Below are 24,842 nucleotides of genomic sequence, written 5' to 3'. Positions count from 1 at the left end.
AATTTAAACAAAGACTTCGAGATTGTTTTCCCTCGTAGGTAATGTACATGTAGCTAATAAGTAAATTAGATTTTGGTGGTTTTGGTTAGAAAAATAATATTACAGGTACTCCAAATAATTAAACTTGCAGTGGATGAAAATATAAATTTATTTTTCTTACAGTTTTTGATGATGTGACCGACTTCATTTTCAGTCCGATTTTCGATAAGTACGAACATAATTGAAAGGATATAAATAGGGCAAATATGGACCAATTCACATACGTACTTTAGACCCATATAACAAACTGAAACTGTCAAACAAGGCTAGTGTAAAACACACAAAATGCTACATATAAAAATAAACAAAGAAACATGGTCGTGTTTTAGGCTTGAATAGAAATTTTTTGAACCATATAAAGAAAGGGATTTAAACAACAAGCTTGTTCCAAACTTGTTAGTATTTTTATACTTATAGTCCTTCATAACTAATTAAATGTATTTCACACACACACACACACACACACACACACATATATATATATTTATTTATTTATTTATTTATTTATATAGTCAATCCAATCATGTCACCTGGGTTCAGCGGTCAGCTGGTGAAAACAGCAATTGTAATTTCCCCCAATAAATTTCCCATGTAAACAGCGTCATGTAATCAGCTGTCACCTGTGATCAGGGCTCAGCGGCGATGTACTTCTTAAAAAAGCAGTGTTTTCACCCTATCTTCCGCGGTCAATGGAGCGTATTAGCAATGATTGCTCCTGTTACACAAAGTTAACTTCTACCGTTTGATGAGCAGGGCATGGTAAATATTAAGATATACTACCTGAATCGATGATTAAACTTTTTATATTCGATTTTAATTATTTCTCCAGTAAAGCCCAATGGTGCCAACATATCGAATTACGGTTTAGTAATCCGAGTCTCCTCTGACCTTTCCCGCCCCATTTGTGATCTTTGGGGATTTATTTTAGGATGTAAGGTCCGAGTCCAATGCCTTAAAAAAGAAAAAAATTGAATTCACCGCCGATATGAACAGGTTGAATAAGGTAAATGATTACCAGCAGGCCTGGCAGATTTAATCGATGTTACATAGAGTCACATCTACATGAAATCCATAGGAAAATTAGTTAATTTAAGACTAACTGCAAGTATTATAATCGTCCTCAAACTGCTTACAGTCGAGACGAAACCACAGCTTTGATTGAATTTGACCGCATACTTTCCATTTGCATTGCTAACCACGTGACTCAACAAATCTCATAGCATGCATCCATGTATTCGAGTGATATCAACAACAAAAAAAATTTCCAAAACTTGTTATACAAACTGTCTTAAATATTAATTGAAATTCAAATAATGTTTGTAAAAGAAGGATATGGCACATACTTATCAACACTATATTACAAAAACAACGACCAGATTCGTCAAGAAAGGAGCAGATATTTTGTGTCACTTGACGTATACTTTGTCATGTGTTCTCTGTCTGATGAAGCAGGGTTTGTGGTAGTGAATTCAACGTTTTTGAGGGCCCGATCCGGTAGACTAGTGGTCAGAGCGTTTGCCTCGGATTCGGGAGTTCGTGGGATTGATCCCCAGCCGAGTCATACCAAAGACTTATAAAAATGGTACTAATTGCTGCCTCGCTTGGCGCCCAGCATTAAGAGGATGGTGTTAGAACTGGTCTGCCTGGTGTAAGGATAATGTGACTGGGTGGGACATCCTGCTATATATCTATGGCATGATGCCCTAGTGATTGACATCATAAAATGACACTCTGCAGAGATAGTAGCGATATGTCTGAAAATTATTAAAGCTACGTTAAAATAAATCCAAGTCTAAATCCAACTTTGTGATAGGCACTATACTATAATCATTTAGACAAACATCAATGTCTACATATAAAAGGCTGGGTGAGGAAGCTCTTGCATGCCTAACAAGAGGTCGCGGTTTCGAAATTGGTATGTATGTATAAATATTTTAATGTTACATGATTAACCTCAAATAAACAGTATTAAAAGAAAGAGTGAAAATACCAAGCTTTGAAAATTTAACAAATAAAATATTTCCTTGGAAAAGCACTATAAAAATGAAAAACTAAGAACATACAGTTTTAAGAATTTAATCCAAAAATAATCCAAACCTAATCCACGTAATAAATTTTTGAAGTCCTAGTAATGAAATTTTCAAATGAATTAAGTTCGAATCCCGACGCAAAATCCAAAACGTAAGGCGATGACGTATAATTTAGTCAGTATTGAGCTGATGTGTACTGTCTTTTGTGAATTAGAGAAAACAATAATCCTGTGTTTGAAGTCGGAATAAAATTTAAATAATTGTCTTTGACCAAGAATTCTGTTTGAGCACTCAATTTCCCAGGCAAAAATAATCGATATTTTAAAATCAAAATAATTTGCTTAGAAATTAACATATAACTCCGACCTGCCACAGCATACACTTTATTGTAAAGACAAAAGCCCAACTCAGACATATCTCTACAGATATCGTATAAAACTTGACTAATTAGCAATTTCGGAAATCACAGAATTGCGAAATAGAGACTGTTTACATAAATAAATTACGTTATCCTGGTATGACTTTGATAAAAGAAATTACTTCACTAGAGAATAAAACAAAAATAAATGGTTGTTTACTTGTCTCAGTATGTACTGAATCAAGGTCGGGAACTAAATCAAAACTAGAAAAGTGTTTCTATATTTTAGGTATTTTTGAAAAGGGTCAGGTTTAACTGAATTTTCTGGAAAATATCAAATTCAATCTATATAATTGTAACTGACACGGTACCGTTACAGGTGGATGCAAATGAATATGTGTTGGATAGGACTAAATCTATTGGCACCATTGCATCTAATGCCGATATATATATATATATATATATATATATATATATATATATATATATATATATATATATATATATATATATAAATATATATATATATATATATATATATATATATATAAATATATATATATATATATATATATATATATATATATATATATATATATATATATATATATATATTGTATCATAACTATCACTGATGTTGACAGTAATCATTACATTACAGATTATGTCAATTCAAAATATAGTATCGTAATCATCACATATTTTAACATTCACGATATTTTATAGTAATCATCACATATGTTCACAATTCCTGTAGTAGCAATGCAGCCCTCATAAGTAAATGTCGTATCACTTCGGATTACAATTTCTTACTTCTCCGTGTCAAGGGCTATTGCTTTAATTTATCTGCATTCTTGCGGATCCATTGTGATCGGGCTTTTCCGTCAGTAGTAGAGCAGATGGGGGTTCTGGGTGTCCTATCCCAGTGTGGTCTAGGTGAGCAATAACCCTTGTATAACTCTACTACTGTGTTATAAGGATTCTGGCTTATCTGTGAGGTGGGGGAGTGACGGGGGGTCTGGCTTATTATTCACCTGTGCTCGAAAGGGGTTCTGGCATACTGTATTAGAAGAGAGCTTGTAGTACAGTGAATATGTCTCTTCCGTGTTATCCAAGGAGTGTAGACAAGCTGGGTGTGAACGAAAAGAGCTCTTATCCAGAGAAAGAATTATGCAAGGAGTCGTCTCTGCAATGGTTAATGCGTTCGAAGAAGTCGATACCGTACGCGAACAAGAATCTGAGTTGTGTGCCTGAGATGATTTATTGTGAAGAGAATGAAGAGGAGGAAGAGGAGTATGTGGGCGAAGAGTAATCACATTCATTAACGTCCAGTCTCAACAATCAGCAGTATTACATCAGCAATAATTGAAGCATTTTCATTTATATAGGGGTACTAATATTAGTAATATTCAATTCTATGTCCGCAGTCTATGAGGTATGTGTAAGGGTACTAATATTAGTAATGATCAATTCTATGTCCGCAGTCTATGATGTATGGGTAGGGGAACTAATATTAGTAATATTCAATTCTATGTCCGCAGTCTATGAGGTATGTGTATAGGTACTAATATTAGTACTATTCAATTCTATGTCCGCAGTCTATGAGGTATGAGTAGAGGTACGAATATTAGTACTTTTCAATTCCGTTTCCGCAGTCTATTAACCACAATTTATAGAGCAGCGTGTTTTCCATTAGATCAAAGTGCTGTAGGAATACTTTGATGTTTTTCCAGATTACATGTTAGATCCCTTACCCACAGTAATTATCAAATTATATAACTGATGTTCATAAAATCTGGAAATTCAAAATATAATATATGAAGAAAAAAATATATTTGTTTTAATTCCAAATCATTGTTTTTTTATAAAGAATGTAGGAACTATCAAATTGCATACTTTCATTCAGACTAGATACAATGAATCGACGGAAGTAACAGAACAAACATGTCTTGTTAATACATTTTCTGAAGAAGATAATCCTGAAATTACGCTTTGAAATTATGTAACACTAACCCATTTTAACTGTAAACACTAAATCTGAAAATGTCCCAGTAAAACAATGTACTGTATTTGTTAAGTACATTTTGAATTGATTATTTCTCACACTTTCCAAGCAATTTTCCTTTAGTGACATATATTTGTCAAGCTTGTTGGCTTTCTCTTCGGCCCTTAACGGGTTAATTTGTTTCCTTTGTTGGAAAAGTATCTGAAAGAACTGGCGATAAATACATTGTTGAGTTTCGTAAAAACACAAACTGAAACACAAATGCCACTGAGTGATGCCACTGAGATAGACGCTGAATATTGGGGCAATTACTTTCAAAATAAATGGTGTCCATTGGACCATCTTTTTTCGAGCCGATATGAAACTCTATAATCGCAATCTAAGTATAACTAGCGAAGGAAGAATAGGATATAGCAGGAAGATAGATATACAGAAATACATACAAAAAATACAGTTTGGAATCGGCAATCCTTCTTTGCATCTGCGGCTATGAACACTTCGAGCCGATCCTGCTTGTGTAAGTGCGTGTGTGCGTGTGTGTGTGTGTGTGTAATTTGGATTTTTAACGTAACACGTTTTCAGTAATATCGCTACCATGTCTGCAGTATGGCAGTTTATAGTAATGTCTCGCATTGAGTCATCATGCCGCAGACATGTAGCATGATGGCCCACCCAGTCACAGTATCCTGACACCAGGCCGACCTATTAATGATGAGCGTCTAGCGAGCCAGGCGTTAGTACCATTTTTATAAATCTTTGGTATGACCCGGCCGAGGTTCGAACCGATGGTGGACGCTCTAAACACAAGCACACCGGAGCGGTTGCCTGCATTTGTAAACTGCCTATAATATTCATGAATTTACTCGCGTAAAAGGAAAGAACTCGGTAAATTTTAATGCATGTGTATTATGTGCTGTCTTTCTAGAAAGTCACGCTCGTATTAACTATTACCAGGGCCGAAGAGAGTGATATTGGGCCATGGGGTGAGTAACACACTGGCCTCTCATAGTTCTTGTTCAAACAAAATGTTCCTGTTATAAAGTTTTAAGTTTTGTTCGGCCCCGGCACCCTTACTTGCCCGAGCCCCGGGGATATATCCCTGGTCAACCCCTTCATCACTCGTCGCCCCTGACTATTACTCGAGCTGACGTAAGTTATTTTGTCAAAACTCATGCCAGAGGCACATATTAGATTTGATATCTACGCATACGTACGTGTATGTGTGATTCTGCGAAAACTCATTTAGGAGTCAAGATCCTATATACCAATAAACCTGTTGGCGTTTTATATCGACTCATTTCGGGGATAGATCCTTATTTTTGAATATACAGTATGATGAATCACAAACTAAGCCACACTAAAACAGAAAAAATGCAAGATAGCTGTAAAATATAAGTAAATACGTATATTTTGGAATGAGCACGCTTTCATCTATATATAGACACACACACACACACACAAAGTCCATTTTTTCATCTCATCCTCTACATACATATTTAGAACACTCTTCAATTTGAAAATACATACTTAGCCTAAAACACGGTCAGAAAATTAGGGTTGAAAAGTATAAGAAAAGACAAACCCAGATTGAAAAGGAAAAAGGAAAAGGAAAGGCAAAATATAACCCCCAAAACGTGCACCTACCTGTTCTACCAATGCAAAACAAATTATGTTGCGCGCGGGCCTTGTATGCCGATATAATTCACGTGGTAGGTAATGCCACGCCTCCTGTATGCCAGTATAATTCAGGCGGTAGGAAACGCCACGCCTCCTCTATGCCAGTATAATTCAGGTAATGCCACGTCGATTCATAGCAAATCGTTAGTGTCATTCGCATATTTAATCTACCAGGGTAAGGCCTGTTCAATTCTTGGAATAATCGTCATGCTGTCTTCTTTCATTTTGACAACGAAATAGTGTTAGAAATATACGTTCTACTCTATCTAATACATCACAAGACACAAGCACACACGCATCAACACATGTTCGTAAGGTTTAAATTATGCCGTAACCGAATAACGTAAACCAACAGAAATATTGCAATAATTATTGTGCAGGTAACTAGTGTTGGATTCATTTTGTTTCGACAACATTTGTCATGCTACTTTCTTATTAACACAATTTATCCAGTCTTTGAAAGTGCATAGGTCAACGCCTGTGTCTAAACAGACCTTTAAGTAACCACATACAATCCTTTCTACAATTTATGTCAAATCAGTTTTGATTCTCCATCCATCTGTTTAGAATCGAAGTAGGATTCGCGGGTTACGTCATCCATCGCAATCAATGCATATGCCATTACCTATGGACTGGGTTCAAGTGTCCGTAACGATGAAATTGAAAACCTGGTAATATTATGTCTCCATATACAATGTTGGTCCATGCTACATGCACCGAGAGCATGCTCGGCTCGAAGTGGTCGAATGGTGCATTTTTACCTACCTATAGAGGTCTGCGAAAAGTAACAAACACGCGTTATAAAAGTCACGCTGACTGTTACAGGCTCGGTGGAAACTCAGTATTTGAGATTTAACAATGCTCTTGAACCTATGCCGTGGATAAAATTATTGGTATGCACCAATGGAGGAGTATCAAATTTCTTGAAATATATTTTAGTGTCATGATTATCTCCCTTTGATTAAGTTATTTCCCTTGCATTTTTTACATCTAAAAAGTATAGACTTTCTTTACCAAGTTTAATTTTAATCTTGATTCTTGAATGATGGCTATATGTTCATTTTAAACTCTTTAAGTTCTTGTTTAGAATGGATTCCAATGAAGAAAACGTCATCAATAAATGTTCATTAGAACATCGTAGATTGACGGTCTTAGCAAATATTTGTTTCTCCCATTCAGCTACATTAACACTTGGATAAGAAGAATCAAACTGCTTCCAAAATGTTAAAGTCAAATTTTCATTAAATTTACAGTTTAATTATCTGGTCGATTTCAATCCGGTTAATCAGGTATCAGCGTTGTACAAACAGTCAATGCTTATTCAAAATTATTATAAAAGGACAGGTAAGAAAATGATTTATGCTCAGTACCACACGGCGAAGTTCATATCCAACTTCATAGGTTTTTGTTCTATGCATCTTTCATTGAGAAATTCTCATGAAAGGAACTAATTTTCTATTATGGAATAATTTCGAAAGAGTCATTCTTGTTTGGATGCATTTTGTCGTGGCTTTGAAAGCAGTGTGCTGGAAGCACACGTACAAAGTAAGTGTGAGATATTGCCGGAAACAACATTTTGATTGACCCGGGAATGAAACAATGATCCCAGTATGGTTTGATTAACCCTTAAACTAGCTATTCTGGGAAAATTTGGCAATATTTAGTGAGTGTAATGATCCATAAATGACCATGTTACCACTAGGAATTCTAACTTGATTGAAATGTTTGAGGTCAGCATTGATAAATGTACGTTTTAGAATGTATAAGTTATTTCTTCTTTCTACTTTCCATTATTTAACTTCTGCTTTTACATTTCTTCTGTCATTCAGACATGGAACACTCCAGACTTTCTAATTTCTTTGTTTCAATGTTGATTTCATCAAGACGGCCTTAAAACCGTGAATGAGGAATGCACTTGATGTTTTAGAAATTAAACTTGTTTCAAGACATTACTTTGACTTGCCAGATCATGTCAAGACTGCCTGCACTTACATCAGTAAAATTATTTCCAATTAGATACTTAATTCAGCCCAGATAAGTCACCTATTGCAACCGTGTACAACCTGTAACTGATCAATTCATGTTCGTTCTCGGACACGTTTAGAACGTATTTCTATCGATTTCAAAGAGCTAAGTTAATAATAATAATAATAATAATAATAATAATAATAATAATAATTAGCAGACAATAAAACCCGTACACAGTAAGATCATTTTGATTTAACCGCTTGTTTCCCGTTTGCAATAAAGTCGTATAATCATCACGCTGCAAGGAATTAAAATCATAATAACAGTTCAGAAGAATTATAGACTATTAGTACAGGCATGTCACGGGTCAGGTAAAAGTCAAATATTTTAGACACAAAATGTTTTGCTAAGTTTCTATTCATTTAATAGTGTTTAGGTTTAGTAAAGCCCAGATCTGCTCTCCGTCAAGTAGAGATACAATCAGGATTAAACTAAAGACATTAACATGGGGACAATGGTGCTCGATCTAAGCAAAACGATATGACAATAAAGTGATAAGGACACGTTTTGTCACATTTTTTTTTGTTGTTGTATTTACAGCTTTTAGTTTATCTTTAGCTGATTAAGTGTACAATGCCATACGAACTTGTGGCTATAAAAAGTTCAATGCACTTTCAGGCATTTAGCAAGTGTCTCGAGTCAATAAAATCACACTGGAAATATTTAATTAGCTGCCACTGTATATGTATGTTTACCTAGCAACGGAACATGCGCGTTCATATTACACACTGTTAAAGTGTTCACATTCGGAGTCTCTCCGCTATATCTGCGAGACATATATCCCTCAAATGTGTGTCGGTACAATAATTTACAGTAAAATGATACATTTTCATCGCCAGAAATGTCTTACCATTTTTTTATAGAGCTAGCAAAACAAAAAAAAAAAAAAAACAGAACAATAAAAACATAACAGGATCCAACGGCATTTTGTTTAAAACTAAATATCTCCTTTCTTCAAACATTAATACAATTATACTCATACGTCTTATAAAAGGATTGGATTGACTATGAAAGAAATGATAAAGTAAATAAATACTACAACGGTACAGCAATAATAGAGAAGGTCTTATCAAGTGTAAAGTCAGACTGAAATATGTGTATGGCGCACATGTTTGGTATACATGCATTTGCATCATACTAAATTGCTACCATCATCAATACTTCTACTACGCCATAAAACCACGATATCTTCATGACAACCACCACTAATATAACACGACTGCAATGGTTCATTTCTGTAATATTTAGTATTAAGTTTACTTAGTATTCTATGAGACCTAGAATCGACGCATGTAACAATTTTTCCTTGTCTTTCCAGTACAAAAATAACAACCCAAAAAACTCGAAAGAAAAACAAAGAAAAGAGAAGTCGCAAGAAGCGAAAAGAAAAACAAAACAAAACAAAAAATTAAAACAAGTTAATCTTGTTCTGTTGTTATAGGTACCACCACTTTGAATGTTTTTCATGTATACCTTTATGTATGTAATGCAATGTGTTCCGACTATGGAAAGGACCTAGACGGAATATGTGATTTCCAAATTAAAACTAGTAAAAAGTCTAACATGTGCGAAGAAACCACATGCTATCTATACAGTCCACAGTTCTTCATGCCTATTTGAATGACATTGACCTTTTAATTTTGAAAACATGGTTATTGTAGGCAAAACGAAATTAGTTTCCTGGTCTTCGTAACAATTCGGTGTTAAAATTCACAAACTGAGTAATACTTGAATCATTTAAAATAAAGCCCTTATAGATGGCAAAGTAGTTTTGATATATATTCGTCATTCAGTTTCTTTAAAAAAAATAATGTTTATACAATGATCTTTAAGGAAGACTAATGAGTACATATATTTTAAAAACAATAAAATACATACTTCTGATTATTGAATACATTCAAAAATAACGTTATAAATTACCAATGACGTGTTTGTTGGAAACAAAGGAAATTATGCATGCATTATCGTGTGCTACTCTCCTGTCCCGTAATCTTAGAACTATACCAAATACGGACTTGTAATTAAGTTTCAGTTTGTTAAAGTGAATAATCGCATAAGAACTGATTCAATTAAACATGAAGATTGATTTGAGAGAAAGAAATATAGAAATTATTGAGAAGTTAATAGTATAAGAGAGTTACCGTCCAGGAATTCTTTCATTCTTGCATGTTGCGTTTGTCTAAAAATTCCTTCTTTTGACATTTGAACCAAAGATATTTAAATACCCAGGAGCGAATAAAATATACACATTTCGGAGACAAATACACACAATACTTAAAGTACATGAATATGGGACGAAGAGAATCGCAAAATAAAATATAATTTGCAAGTGGCTAGTGTAAATTAACAGTAATATAAATAATCGATTCATGAATTCAAATAAAAATCCAAAATACAAATAGAAAAGTAAAGGAAGTAGGAATGTTTTAAACATTCCCACTCTGCAGGATGCGTGATTGGATTTTTAGATTTAAAATAAAAAGATAAGACGAACGGAAATAGGAACAAAAACAGAGAAAGTAGAGGAAAACGAAAGAGCGAAACATGATATCATAACTGTCACCTACCGTTTACACCCAGTTTTCTTATATCTTGCACGATAACGGAGGAAAATGAGAGTCTCCTGTAACCGTGGACTTGCCTCCTGGTAGAATGCAAGTGGTAGCTATCGTCCCAGCTAATATGCCGCAAATCATTTTACCAATAGCATTACAGTTTGTTATAGGTTATTGTGCAGTCCTGGTAATAATCGATCCACTGTCTTCTATCACTTTGAAAACGAAAATAGTAATATAAATACATTTTTGTAACGGACTATATCGTGAGCTTCAAATTCGTGGGGCTCCATTAATATAGCTTTCACCTTTCAAGATAACACACACACAGACACACAACTAACCACATATTATAAAGTATAAAGAAAGGGAGATATTGACACTATACTGTTGCTAGTAACTAGCAGTTTTTTGGTGAATTATCGCTTTCTGATGATGATAACCAATTACACCAACTCACTTATACAAGATTTTTATTCGATATATAACTGCATAATCTTCATTAACGTAATATGATGTTCGCAGTTTATATATTTCTTTATTGTCGACAAGGTGCATAATACGAGTTTCTTCGAAGCACAGTTTATGCAGTTTCCCACCAGGTTAATTGTCCGCAGCCGCGCCTAATGCATATCATTGTGTATTTTCCTGAATTAATCAATTGTCTTCAACTATACTAGCATTGAATGTCTCTCACCTGGGTTTTATGTTATAGCAATTAAGGACCTGCATAATCATCTGACTGGTGATACTGAAAGTTGTCATGGTGCATGAACCAATAGGCTTATCGTGTCAGTATACAACATTTTAAAGCATTTAGACAATCCTAATGATACCCTGGGTATGCGATCTGGCTCGCTGAGATAATTGGTATCCCGACTTGTTTTGTGTGTATCATGTTATCCGCAACATGTTACAAAGTTGATTTCATTTAGATGACCTTGAAACTTTGAGCAAGAAATGAACTAAAGTCAGGTCTTGAAGTCATACTTTTCCCGGACAGATTATGTAACGATTGCATAACGAGTATACAACGACATACGTTTCCAGACACGAATGCCCAATAACAATGCAAATCACATCATTTTTACTGCTCAAGACCATATGAGAAATACAAGCAAACGTGTTAACAATTATTTCAAAAGACAGACTGTTGATGAAACACGTAAGCATTAACCGGGTAGAAAAAGCTATGGATACGTCCTTTAGCTCAGGTAAACCTGTGAATAGGTTATATTTTCCCACAAATTGTCATCCATTCAAAGTGTGTTTACACACAATAGACTGCACCAGCTGCACTGAAGGACAAGTTTAGACCTAATTTCTATACATTTGGAGGATAGATGTTTGTAGTTAATGGGGACAATTGGGGGAAATACTGGAATTAACATTATGCCTTAGTTCAGCGTGCGAGGGGACGTTATGGGGAAAATGGGATACGTTATATTAAAGTGTTACATATGCATTCACGCGAGGGATTATATAGGGCCAAGGGGAAATCCTTTGTTTAAAGGATACAAAAGTTTATCGTGGGAATGTTATAGCGACATAAGATTTTATATGGAAAATTTATATGGATACAAGTGTTTATAAAGCCTGTCAAAATAAAAAAGAGAAAATGTAATGTTAACACTTTTAGTATACGAGTTAGCAAACATCTCTGCGATCCAAATATTCCAGAATTATGTGCAGTCCAAGTTATGAAGTGTTTATAAACACAATAATATACCCTTACTTACAAACATGTTATCCAACAGAAAAGAGAAAGGGTAAAAGGGAGTTTTGAGTTTGAGTTGTCAATGATATAGAGAAATGCAAGGAAACACGCACACACACTTACACATACGCATGTACAAACATAAAGTTGTTGGCAGAAACGATTATCTCTCGTTTCTACAGATGTGTGTGAAGATGAAAACGGCCGTTTTGTTTCGTGGAGTGTCCCTAGTTTTTAACGTGTTGGAGTGCGGGGAAAGTCTCAGCAGACGCCTCACCACATCACAAGACTTTTTCTTTTCTAAAACAGAATGAGACATGGCCCGTTTTCATTTTGCAATCCACCTCTTCTCCTCCTTGATATTGTTGCTGCTTCTGATTTTACTGTTGCTGCATCTGCAATACTCTCTGTTTCTCTTCATCTTTCCCGTTGACGATTGCTTCGCGCAGGACATCTACTAAATCCTGCACAAATGGTACGAAGACGGTGTTCTTCCTGCCATTCGTCTTCTGTATAGTGTGCTGCCTGACTATGTGTCACTTAATTGCGTAACATTCGAAGACAGTATAATGGACAATGGCTCAACCCTGGGGTATCAGAACCCGTCTGTCTTCGACTAAAGTCCCTGTTAGGCCACGTGTTCATGTTTGATGTACATCGGAGCAATATTTAATTTCAGGTCGATGGGTAGCTTTTCAGTGACCAATGACCTTTTAATGTATGACAGCTTACTCTTTAATTTGCAAGTCAGGAAAGTGAAAGAGATGGAATGGTAAGAAATGTTTGTATCCTGATATCAGTTTATAGTTCATGTTTTTGGTGGGTCAAAGGTTTTCCAAAAAGAATGTTGTCTTGTACTTTACATTAAATAGACAGTATTTGTACTTTACGCGGGAAGATTGTAAAGCTTAGATAGAAAATGGATATATTCATTATCTCCTCACTTTGAGAAAATTGTTGAAAATATTTAAAATGTACAAAATAACTCGCGACATTAATATTACAAAGCTTACTTATTGGCAAAATTCCTGATCGTTAATATAGATTGATCAACTTGATGTTCTATCTATAGTACTCAGGTTGAGAAACGACGATCACTAGTTATATATATTACAATATGCTTAGATCTCTTGCTTGTTTCAGAGGGCTATTGTGAAAATGAAACCACAAAAGTCCTTGTTGGTAATTTTATGTGAAAAGGCGTCCTTTTGAGATGATGGAGACAATCTGAGGTACCCCCTGTTGGCCAGTGGTCATTGAGGTACAAACTGAATGCTCCGATAAAATATCGACAGGCAATTATTTGTCTAGCCTATGAAACTCCCTCGGATTGTCAGTAAGAGTCATTAAGACTATAACAAGACCTTAAATCATTAAATAAAAAGCGATATTTCTAAATAATGTACATCTTGCCACACTTGTCAAATGTTATGAAATCTCAAACCTAAGATGCACTAGACGAACCATTTAGCGGAATGGTGTTGGACTATGCCAGGACGTTACCTAAGACCAAATTTGGCAACCAATAATTGTGTGTGCGTTCACAATATTTTCAGTGTCGATTCCTTTAAAAATATATAAACTAAAACCACAATAAAAGTTTGGATAAATAATTGTACACATGTTCACCTTCCCAAATCTATTTTTGCATGATCATTTCCTAATATTTCTGCGAAGACATTTACAACAATTTATCCATGAAATTGTCATCCTACAAGTTAAACTTTCAGCTTGTCACCACGAAAGTGAAGGCGTGATTTAATTATTTCATGCGACCTTGAAGAATATGATTCGGTCAAATTGCTTAGGTATAAAGCAAAATATGTGTTCACTTCCTGTTGTTTGTTTTAGTGAATGAGTTCAACAATCATTAGAATATACCCCTTTTGATACTCGTTTTGGACGTTTGAATTTATTAAAAGCTCAGCGCCTATCAAATGGAGATTAATTGACAATACTGTATGTTCCTTTTAATTGATTCAGTGTTTTAGTTAACTTAGGACGGTAAAGTATTTTTTGATTTTACTATATTGTTGGGCTGGCATGTCTCTGTTACATAACTTATGATTTTAGAATCTTAACAAACACACACACACACACATACGCAAACACAAAAAGATATATATATATATATATATATATATATATATATATATATATATATATATATATATATATATATTTGGATTCAGATTGATGATGATGATGATGTTCGTCAATCGGTGTCGATGAGGACCATTTAATGTCATCGATTCACTGGGGTGGGTCTGGAGATAGCTGATCAGTCCGATCCGGGCATGGATGAGTTTTTTGCAGTGGGGATATGGATGTGCAAGTTGCTGACCGGGTTCATGTAAATCATATGCTACTTATATCAGCTTTCCTCAAAGAAATACAATATTGATAATTGTATCATTTACTTTATATATTGTATCAACCAATACGCAGATAATATTTTCTTTTTTCCAAGTTAGTCAATGCAGGTACAACACTTATTTCTTAATTGCACAAATTGATCTGTCTCATTTTGTTGTTGTCCTTGTTGTTTTTGTTCTTGTTTACTTTTCAACAGGAACATTATACGTTCGAATTTCCAGGCTTGATGAGCTTTAATTATATAATTATTACAGTGGTTGTTTTTTTTCTATTACGGAATTGGGTACAACATCTAATTATACAGATAGCGGTTGGACATAATGGAAAGATGCGGCTATGTAAAAAATACAATATGCATCATAGATTGCAAAATTGTGTCTAAGTGATACAATGTGTCTGAACCACAGTCTGAACCACAGTTATATTTTGTACATTGTATTAAATGTGCAAGTTTTTTGTATACGGGAGTTGTTGAGAGTGGCAAATATATATACTTTGCAAATATAAAAAAGCATGCGACAGAACTCCATATCTCTACCTGGATGTTTATGTCGTTATCATGTCAATACCATATAATCACAGAGGTAGGTATAACAGACATTGAAAAATGTTGCACCCAAACCAAAGTATGAAGGATTCGTTTCTATCGACCCAGTTTACTTGGGTTCGTTTTCATATTTCAAAGGTATGTAAAAAGACAAATTGCGGTGTGCATGCAATTTTGAAAATAGCTGAATACGTGGTATCAGCGTTAGTAATTATGACATAAATGACCGATTTCATCCGTGTTGTGCTAGTGATGTGATTTGTTGATGTAATAGTGGTGGTTATGTACACAAGGCCGTCCTAAAAGCCTTTGTATCACGTGCGGAAGCACACACAAAAATCCATCGAAATGAATAGAACAAGTGTATGATGTTAATTTCTTGCTCAAACGTACTCGATCACCTAAATCAGATCGACTTCGGAACATGATGCATAATGATAGGTTCTTCAGAGCAGAGTGTATACTGTTTGTCAACATGGAATGGTAAATATTAAGGTATATTACCTGAATCGATGCTTCAACTTTTTATATTCGATTTTAATTATTTATCCAGTGAAACTCAATTTCGAATTCGAAAGCAATGCGGTTTTAACCTTACAGGGATACTGAACTATTGATACCCCTTACGGTTTAGTAATCCGAGTCTCCTCTGACCCTTCCCACCCGATTTGTGATCTTTGGAGATTTATGTTGGTATGTAGGGTCCGAGTTAAATGCCTTTCAAAAAAAATTGAATTCACCGCCGCCATAAACAGGTCGAATAAGGTAAATGATTACCAGCGGGCCTGGCAGATTTAATCGATGTTACATAGAGTCACATCTACATGAAATCCGTAGGAAAATTAGTTAATTTAAGACTAATTGCAAGTATTATAATCGTCCTCAAACTGCTTACAGTCGAGACGAAACCACAGCTTTGATTGAATTTGACCGCATACTCTCCATTTGCATTGCTAACCACGTGACTCAACAAATCTCACATCATGCATCCAAGTATTCAAGTGATATCAACAAAAAGCCCATTTCCAAAACTTGTCATACAAAAAGTCTTAAATATTAATTGAAAGTCAAATAATGTTTGTAAAAGAAGGATATGGCACATACTTATCAACATCTATATATCAAAGAACAAAGACCAGTCACCTGATAGATTCTCAGCAAATTGGATAAAGTCAGAGTCGTCAAGAAAGAAGCAGACGTCTTGTGTCACGTGACGCATACGTTGACATGTGATCTCTGTCTTTTTTGAGAGCACGATCCGGTGGCTTAGTGGTTAGAGCGTCTGCCTCGGATGCGGGAGTTCATGGGTTCTATCCCCAGCCGAGTCATACCAAAGACTTATAAAAATGGTACTAACTACTGCCTCGCTTGGCGCCCAGCATTAAGAGGATGGTGTTAGAACTGGTCTGTTTGGTGTCAGGATAATATGACTGGGTGGAATATCTTGCTACATGTCTTAGCATGATGCCCTAGTGATAGACATAACCATAAACTGCCACACTGCAGACATCGTAGCGATATGACTGAAAATTATTAAAGCTACGTTAAAATAAATCCAAATCCAACTTTCTGATAAGTAATATACTATAAACCTTTAGACAACCATCAGTGTCTACATATAACAGACTGGGTGACGAAGGTCTTGCGTGCCTAAGAAGAGGTCTCGGTTTCAAAACTCGTATGTATGTATACATTTTCTAATGTTACATGTTTAACCTCTAATAAACAGTATCAAAAGAAAGAGTAAAAATACCAAGCTTTGCAAAATTTAACAAATAACATATTTCCGTGGAAAAACACTATAAAAATGAAATACTAAGAACTTACAGTTTTAAAAAATTAATCCATAAATACTCCAAACCTAATCCAGGAAATAAATGTTTGAAGTCCTAGTAAAGAAAAGTTCTAATGAATTCAAGTTCGAATCCCGGCGCAAAATCCAAAACGTAAGTCGATGACGTATACTTTAGTCAGTATTGGGATGATGTTTACTGTCCTTTGTGAACTACAGAAAACAATAATCCTGTGTTTCAAGTCCAGACAAAATTTCAATAATTTTCTTTGACCAAGAATTCTGTTTGAGCACTCAATTTTCCAGGCAAAAATAATCGATATTTTAAAATCCAAATAATTTGCTTAAAATTTAACTCCGAGCTGCCACAGCAGACACTTTATTGTAAAGAAAAAAAGCCCAACTCAGAAAAATCTCTACAGATATCGTATAAAACTTGACTAATTCGCCATTTCGGAAATCACACAATTGCGAAATAGAGGCTGTTTACATAGACAAATTACGTTATCCTGGTATGACTTTGATAAAAGAAATAACTTCACTAGAGAATAAAACAAAAATATATAGTTGTTTACTTGTCTCAGTACGTTCTGAATCAAGGTCGGGAACTAAATCAAAACTAGAAAAAGTGTTTATATTTTTTTAGGTATTCTTGAAAAGGGTCGGGTCTAACTGAATTTTCTGGAAAATATCAAATTCAATCTATATAATTGTAATTGACACGGTACCGTTACAGGTGGATGCAAAGGAATATGTGTTGGATAGGACTAAATCTATTGACACCATTGCATTTAATTCATATATATATATAGATATATATATATATATATATATATATATATATATATATATATATATATATATTTATATATATGTTGTATCGTAATTATCACTGATGTTGACAGCAATCATTACATTACAGATTATGTCAGTTCAAAATATAGTATCGTAATCATTACATATTTTAACAATTCACGATATTTTATAGTAATCATCACAGATGTTCACAATTCCAGTCGTAGCAATGCAGCCCTCATAAGTAAATGTCGTATCACTTCGGATTACAATTTCTTACTTCTCCGTGTCAAGGGCTATTGCTTTATTTTATCTGCATTCTTGCGGATACATTGTGATCGGGCTTTTCCGTCAGTAGTAGAGCAGATGGGGGTTCTGAGTGTCCTATCCCAGTGTGGTCTAGGTGAGCAACAACCCTTGTATAACTCTACTACTGTGTTATAAGGATTCTGGCTTATCTGTGAGGTGGGGGAGTGACGGGGTGTCTGGCTTATTATTCACCTGTGCTCGAAAGGGTTTCTGGCATACTGTATTAGAAGAGAGCTTGTAGTACAGTGAATATGTCTCTTCCGTGTTATCCAAGGAGTGTAAACAAGCTGGGTGTGAACGAAAAGAGCTTTTATCCAGAGAAAGAATTATGCAAGGAGTCGTCTCTGCAATGGTTAATGCGTTTGAAGAAGTCGATACCGTACGCGAACAAGAATCTGAGTTGTGTGCCTGAGATGATTTATTGTGAAGAGAATGAAGAGGAGGAAGAGTAGTATGTGGGCGAAGAGTAATCACATTCATTAACATTCAGTCTCAACAATCAGCAGCATTACATCAGCAATAATTGAAGCCATTTCATTTATATAGGGGTACTAATATTAGTAATATTCAATTCTATGTCCGCAGTCTATGAGGTATGTGTAAGGGTACTAATATTAGTAATAATCAATTCTATGCCCGCAGTCTATGATGGATGGGTAGGGAAACTAACATTAGTAATATTCAATTATATGTCCGCAGTCTATGAGGTATGGGTAGGGGTATTAATATTAATACTATTCAATTCCATGTCCGCAGTCTATGAGGTATGAGTAGAGGTACGAATATTAGTACTATTCAATTCTATGTCCGCAGTCTATGATGTATGGGTAGGGGAACTAATATTAGTAATATTCAATTCTATGTCCGCAGTCTATGAGGTATGTGTATGGGTACTAATATTAGTACTATTCAATTCTATGTCCGCAGTCGATGAGGTATGAGTAGAGGTACGAATATTAGTACTATGCAATTCCGTGTCCGCAGTCTATTAACCACAATTTACAGAGCAGCGTGTTTTCCATTAGATCAAAGTGCTGTCGGAATACTTTGATGTTTTTCCAGATTACATGTTAGATCCCTTACCCACAGTAATTATCAAATTATATAACTGATGTTCATAAAGTCTGGAAATTCAAAATATAATATATGAAGAAAAAAATATATTTTTTTAATTCCAAATCATTGTTTTTTTATAAAGAATGTAGGAACTATCAAATTGCATACATTCATTCATTCAGACTAGATACAATGAATCGACGGAAGTAACAGAACAAACATGTCTTGTTAATACATTTTCTGAAGAAGATAATCCAGGAATTACGCTTTGAAATTATGTAACACTAACCCATTTTAACTGTAAACACTAAATCTGAAAATGTCCCAGTAAAACAATGTACTGTATTTGTTAAGTACATTTTGAATTGATTATTTCTCACACTTTCCAAGCAATTTTCCTCTAGTGACATATATTTGTCAAGCTTGTTGGCTTTCACTTCGGCCCTTAACGGGTTGATTTGTTTCCTTTGTTGGAAAAGTATCTGAAAGAACTGGCGATAAATACATTGCTGAGTTTCGTAAAGACACAAACTGAAACACAAATGCCACTGAGTGATGCCACTGAGATAGACGCTGAATATTGGGGCAATTACTTTCAAAATAAATGGTGTCCATTGGACCATCTTTTTTCGAGCCGATATGAAACTCTATAATCGCAATCTAAGTATAACTAGCGAAGGAAGAATAGGATATAGCAAGAAGATAGATATACAGAAATACGTACAAAAAATACAGTTTGGAATCGGAACTCCTTCTTTGCATCTGCGGCTATGAACACTTCAAGCCGATCCTGCTTGTGTAAGTGCGTGTGTGCGTGTGTGTGTGTGTGTGTGTAATTTGGATTTTAAACGTACCACGTTTTCAGTAATATCGCTACCATGTCTGCAGTATGGCAGTTTATAGTAATGTCTCGCATTGAGTCATCATGCCGCAGACATGTAGCATGATGGCCCACCCAGTCACAGTATCTTGACACCAGGCCGACCTATTAATGATGAGGGTCTAGCGAGCCAGGCGTTAGTACCATTTTTATAAATCTTTGGTATGACTCGGCCGAGGTTCGAACCGATGGTGGACGCTCTAAACACAAGCACACCGGAGCGGTTGCCTGCATTTGTAAACTGCCTATAATATTCATGAATTTACTCGCGTAAAAAGAAAGAACTCGGTAAATTTTAATGCATGTGTATTATGTGCTGTCTTTCTAGAAAGTCACGCTCGTATTAACTATTACCAGGGCCGAAGAGAGTGATATTGGGCCATGGGGTGAGTAACACACTGGCCTCTCATAGTTCTTGTTCAAACAAAATGTTCCTCTTATAAAATTTTAAGTTTTGTTCGGCCCCGGCCCTCTTACTTTCCCGAGCCCCGGGGATATATCCCTGGTCAACCCCTTCATCACTCGTCGGCCCTGACTATTACTCGAGCTGACGTAAGTTATTTTGTCAAAACTCATGCGAGAGGCACATATTAGATTTGATATGTACGCATACGTACGTGTATGTGTGATTCTGCGAAAACTCATTTAGGAGTCAAGATCCTATATACCAATAAACCTGTTGGCGTTTTATATCGACTCATTTCGGGGATAGATCCTTATTTTTGAATATACAGTATGATGAATCACAACCTAAGCCACACTAAAACAGGAAAAATGCAAGATAGCTGTAAAATATAAGTAAATACGTATATTTTGGAATGAGCACGCTTTCATCTATATATAGACAGACACACACACACACAAAGTCCATTTTTTCATCTCATCCTCTGCATACATATTTATAACACTCTTCAACTTGAAAATACATACTTAGCCTAAAACACGGTCAGAAAATTAGAGTTGAAAAGTATAAGAAAAGACAAAACCAGATTGAAAAGGAAAAAGGAAAAGGAAAGGCAAAAAATAACCCCCAAAACGTGCACCTACCTGTTCTACCTATACAAAACAAATTATGCTGCGCGCGGGCCTTGTATGCCGGTATAATTCAGTGGTAGGTAATGCCACGCCTCCTGTATGCCAGTATAATTCAGGCGGTAGGAAACGCCACGCCTCCTCTATGCCAGTATAATTCAGGTAATGCCACGTCGATTCATAGCAAATCGTTAGTGTCATTCGCATAGTTAATCTACCTGGATAAGGCCTGTTCAATTCTTGGAATAATCGTCATGCTGTCTTCTTTCATTTTGACAACGAAATAGTGTTAGAAATATACGTTCTACTCTATCTAATACATCACAAGACACAAGCACACACGCATCAACACATGTTCGTAAGGTTTAAAATATGCCGTAACCGAATAACGTAAACCAACAGAAATATTGCAATAATTATAGTGCAGGTAACTAGTGTTGGATTCATTTTGTTTCGACAACATTTGTCATGCTACTTTCTTATTAACACAATTTATCCAGTCTTTGAAAGTGTATAGGTCAACGCCTGTGTCTAAACAGACCTTTAAGTAACCACATACAATCTTTTTTACAATTTATGTCAAATCAGTTTTGATTCTCCATCCATCTATTTAGAATCGAAGTAGGATTCGCGGGTTACGTCATCCATCGCAATCAATGCATATGCCATTACCTATGGACTGGGTTCAAGTGTCCGTAACGATGAAATTGAAAACCTGGTAATATTATGTCTCCATATACAATGTTGGTCCATGCTACATGCACCGAGAGCATGCTCGGCTCGAAGTGGTCGAATGGTGCATTTTTACCTATCTATAGAGGTCTGCGAAAAGTAACAAACACGCATTATAAAAGTCACGCTGACTGTTACAGGCTCGGTGGAAACTCAGTATTTGAGATTTAACAATGCTCTTGAACCTATGCCGTGGATAAAATTATTGGTATGCACCAATGGAGGAGTATCAAATTTCTTGAAATATATTTTAGTGTCATGATTATCTCCCTTTGATTAAGTTATTTCCCTTGCATTTTTTACATCTAAAAAGTATAGACTTTCTTTACCAAGTTTAATTTTAATCTTGATTCTTGAATGATGGCTATATGTTCATTTTAAACTCTTTAAGTTCTTGTTTAGAATGGATTCCAATGAAGAAAACGTCATCAATAAATGTTCATTAGAACATCGTAGATTGACGGTCTTAGCAAATATTTGTTTCTCCCATTCAGCTACATTAACACTTGGATAAGAAGAATCAAACTGCTTCCAAAATGTTAAAGTCAAATTTTCATTAAATTTACAGTTTAATTATCTGCTCGATTTCAATCCGGTTAATCAGGTATCAGCGTTGTACAAACAGTCAATGCTTATTCAAAATTATTATAAAAGGACAGGTAAGAAAATGATTTATGCTCAGTACCACACGGTGAAGTTCATATCCAACTTCATAGGTTTTTGTTCTATGCATCTTTCATTGAGAAATTCTCATGAAAGGAACTAATTTTCTATTATGGAATAATTTCGAAAGAGTCATTCTTGTTTTGGATGCATTTTGTCGTGGCTTTGAAAGCAGTGTGCTGGAAGCACACGTGCAAAGTAAGTGTGAGATATTGCCGGAAACAACATTTTGATTGACCCGGAAATGAAAGAATGGTGCCAGTATAGTTTGATTAACCCTTAAACTAGCTATTCTGTGAAAATTTGGCAATATTTAGTGAGTGTAATGATCCATAAATGACCATGTTACCACTAGGAATTCTAACTTGATTGAAATGTTTGAGGTCAACATTGATAAATGTACGTTTTAGAATGTATAAGTTATTTCTTCTTTCTACTTTCCATTATTTAACTTCTGCTTTTACATTTCTTCTGTCATTCAGACATGGAACACTCCAGACTTTCTAATTTCTTTGTTTCAATGTTGATTTCATCAAGACGGCCTTAAAACCGTGAATGAGGAATGCACTTGATGTTTTAGAAATTAAACTTGTTTCAAGACATTACTTTGACTTGCCAGATCATGTCAAGACTGCCTGTACTTACATCAGTAAAATTATTTCCAATTAGATACTTAATTCAGCCCAGATAAGTCACCTATTGCAACCGTGTACAACCTGTAACTGATCAATTCATGTTCGTTCTCGGACACGTTTAGAACGTATTTCTATCGATTTCAAAGAGCTAAGTTAATAATAATAATAATAATAATAATAATAATAATAATTAGCAGACAATAAAACCCGTACACAGTAAGATCATTTTGATTTAACCACTTGTTTCCCGTTTGCAATAAAGTCGTATAATCATCACGCTGCAAGGAATTAAAATCATAATGACAGTTCAGAAGAATTATAGACTATTAGTACAGGCATGTCACGGGTCAGGTAAAAGTCAAATATTTTAGACACAAAATGTTTTGCTAAGTTTCTATTCATTTAATAGTGTTTAGGTTTAGTAAAGCCCAGATCTGCTCTCCGTCAAGTAGAGATACAATCAGGATTAAACTAAAGACATTAACATGGGGACAATGGTGCTCGATCTAAGCAAAACGATATGACAATAAAGTGATAAGGACACGTTTTGTCACATTTTTTGTTGTTGTTGTATTTACAGCATTTAGTTTATCTTTAGCTGATTAAGTGTACAATGCCATACGAACTTGTGGCTATAAAAAGTTCAATGCACTTTCAGGCATTTAGCAAGTGTCTCGAGTCAATAAAATCACACTGGAAATATTTAATTAGCTGCCACTGTATATGTATGTTTACCTAGCAACGGAACATGCGCGTTCATATTACACACTGTTAAAGTGTTCACATTCGGAGTCTCTCCGCTATATCTGCGAGACATATATCCCTCAAATGTGTGTCGGTACAATAATTTACAGTAAAATGATACATTTTCATCGCCAGAAATGTCTTACCATTTTTTTATAGAGCTAGCAAAACAAAAAAAAAACAAAACAGAACAATAAAAACATAACAGGATCCAACGGCATTTTGTTTAAAACTAAATATCTCCTTTCTTCAAACATTAATACAATTATACTCATACGTCTTATAAAAGGATTGGATTGACTATGAAAGAAATGATAAAGTAAATAAATACTACAACGGTACAGCAATAATAGAGAAGGTCTTATCAAGTGTAAAGTCAGACTGAAATATGTGTATGGCGCACATGCTTGGTATACATGCATTTGCACCATACTAAATTGCTAACATCATCAATACTTCTACTACGCCATAAAACCACGATATCTTCATGACAACCACCACTAATATAACACGACTGCAATGGTTCATTTCTGTAATATTTAGTATTAAGTTTACTTAGTATTCTATGAGATCTAGAATCGACGCATGTAACAATTTTTCCTTGTCTTTCCAGTACAAAAATAACAACCCAAAAATCTCGAAAGAAAAACAAAGAAAAGAGAAGTCGCAAGAAGCGAAAAGAAAAACAAAACAAAACAAAAAATTAAAACAAGTTAATCTTGTTCTGTTGTTATAGGTACCACCACTTTGAATGTTTTTCATGTATACCTTTATGTATGTAATGCAATGTGTTCCGACTATGGAAAGGACCTAGACGGAATATGTGATTTCCAAATTAAAACTAGCAAAAAATTCTAACATGTGCTAAGAAA

The sequence above is a fragment of the Sinohyriopsis cumingii genome, chromosome 9, assembly GCF_028554795.1.
Source record: "Sinohyriopsis cumingii isolate HCF-2022 chromosome 9, ASM2855479v2, whole genome shotgun sequence".
Taxonomy (NCBI): Eukaryota; Metazoa; Mollusca; class Bivalvia; order Unionida; family Unionidae; genus Sinohyriopsis; species Sinohyriopsis cumingii.
Note: the sequence above shows the minus strand (reverse complement) of the source record.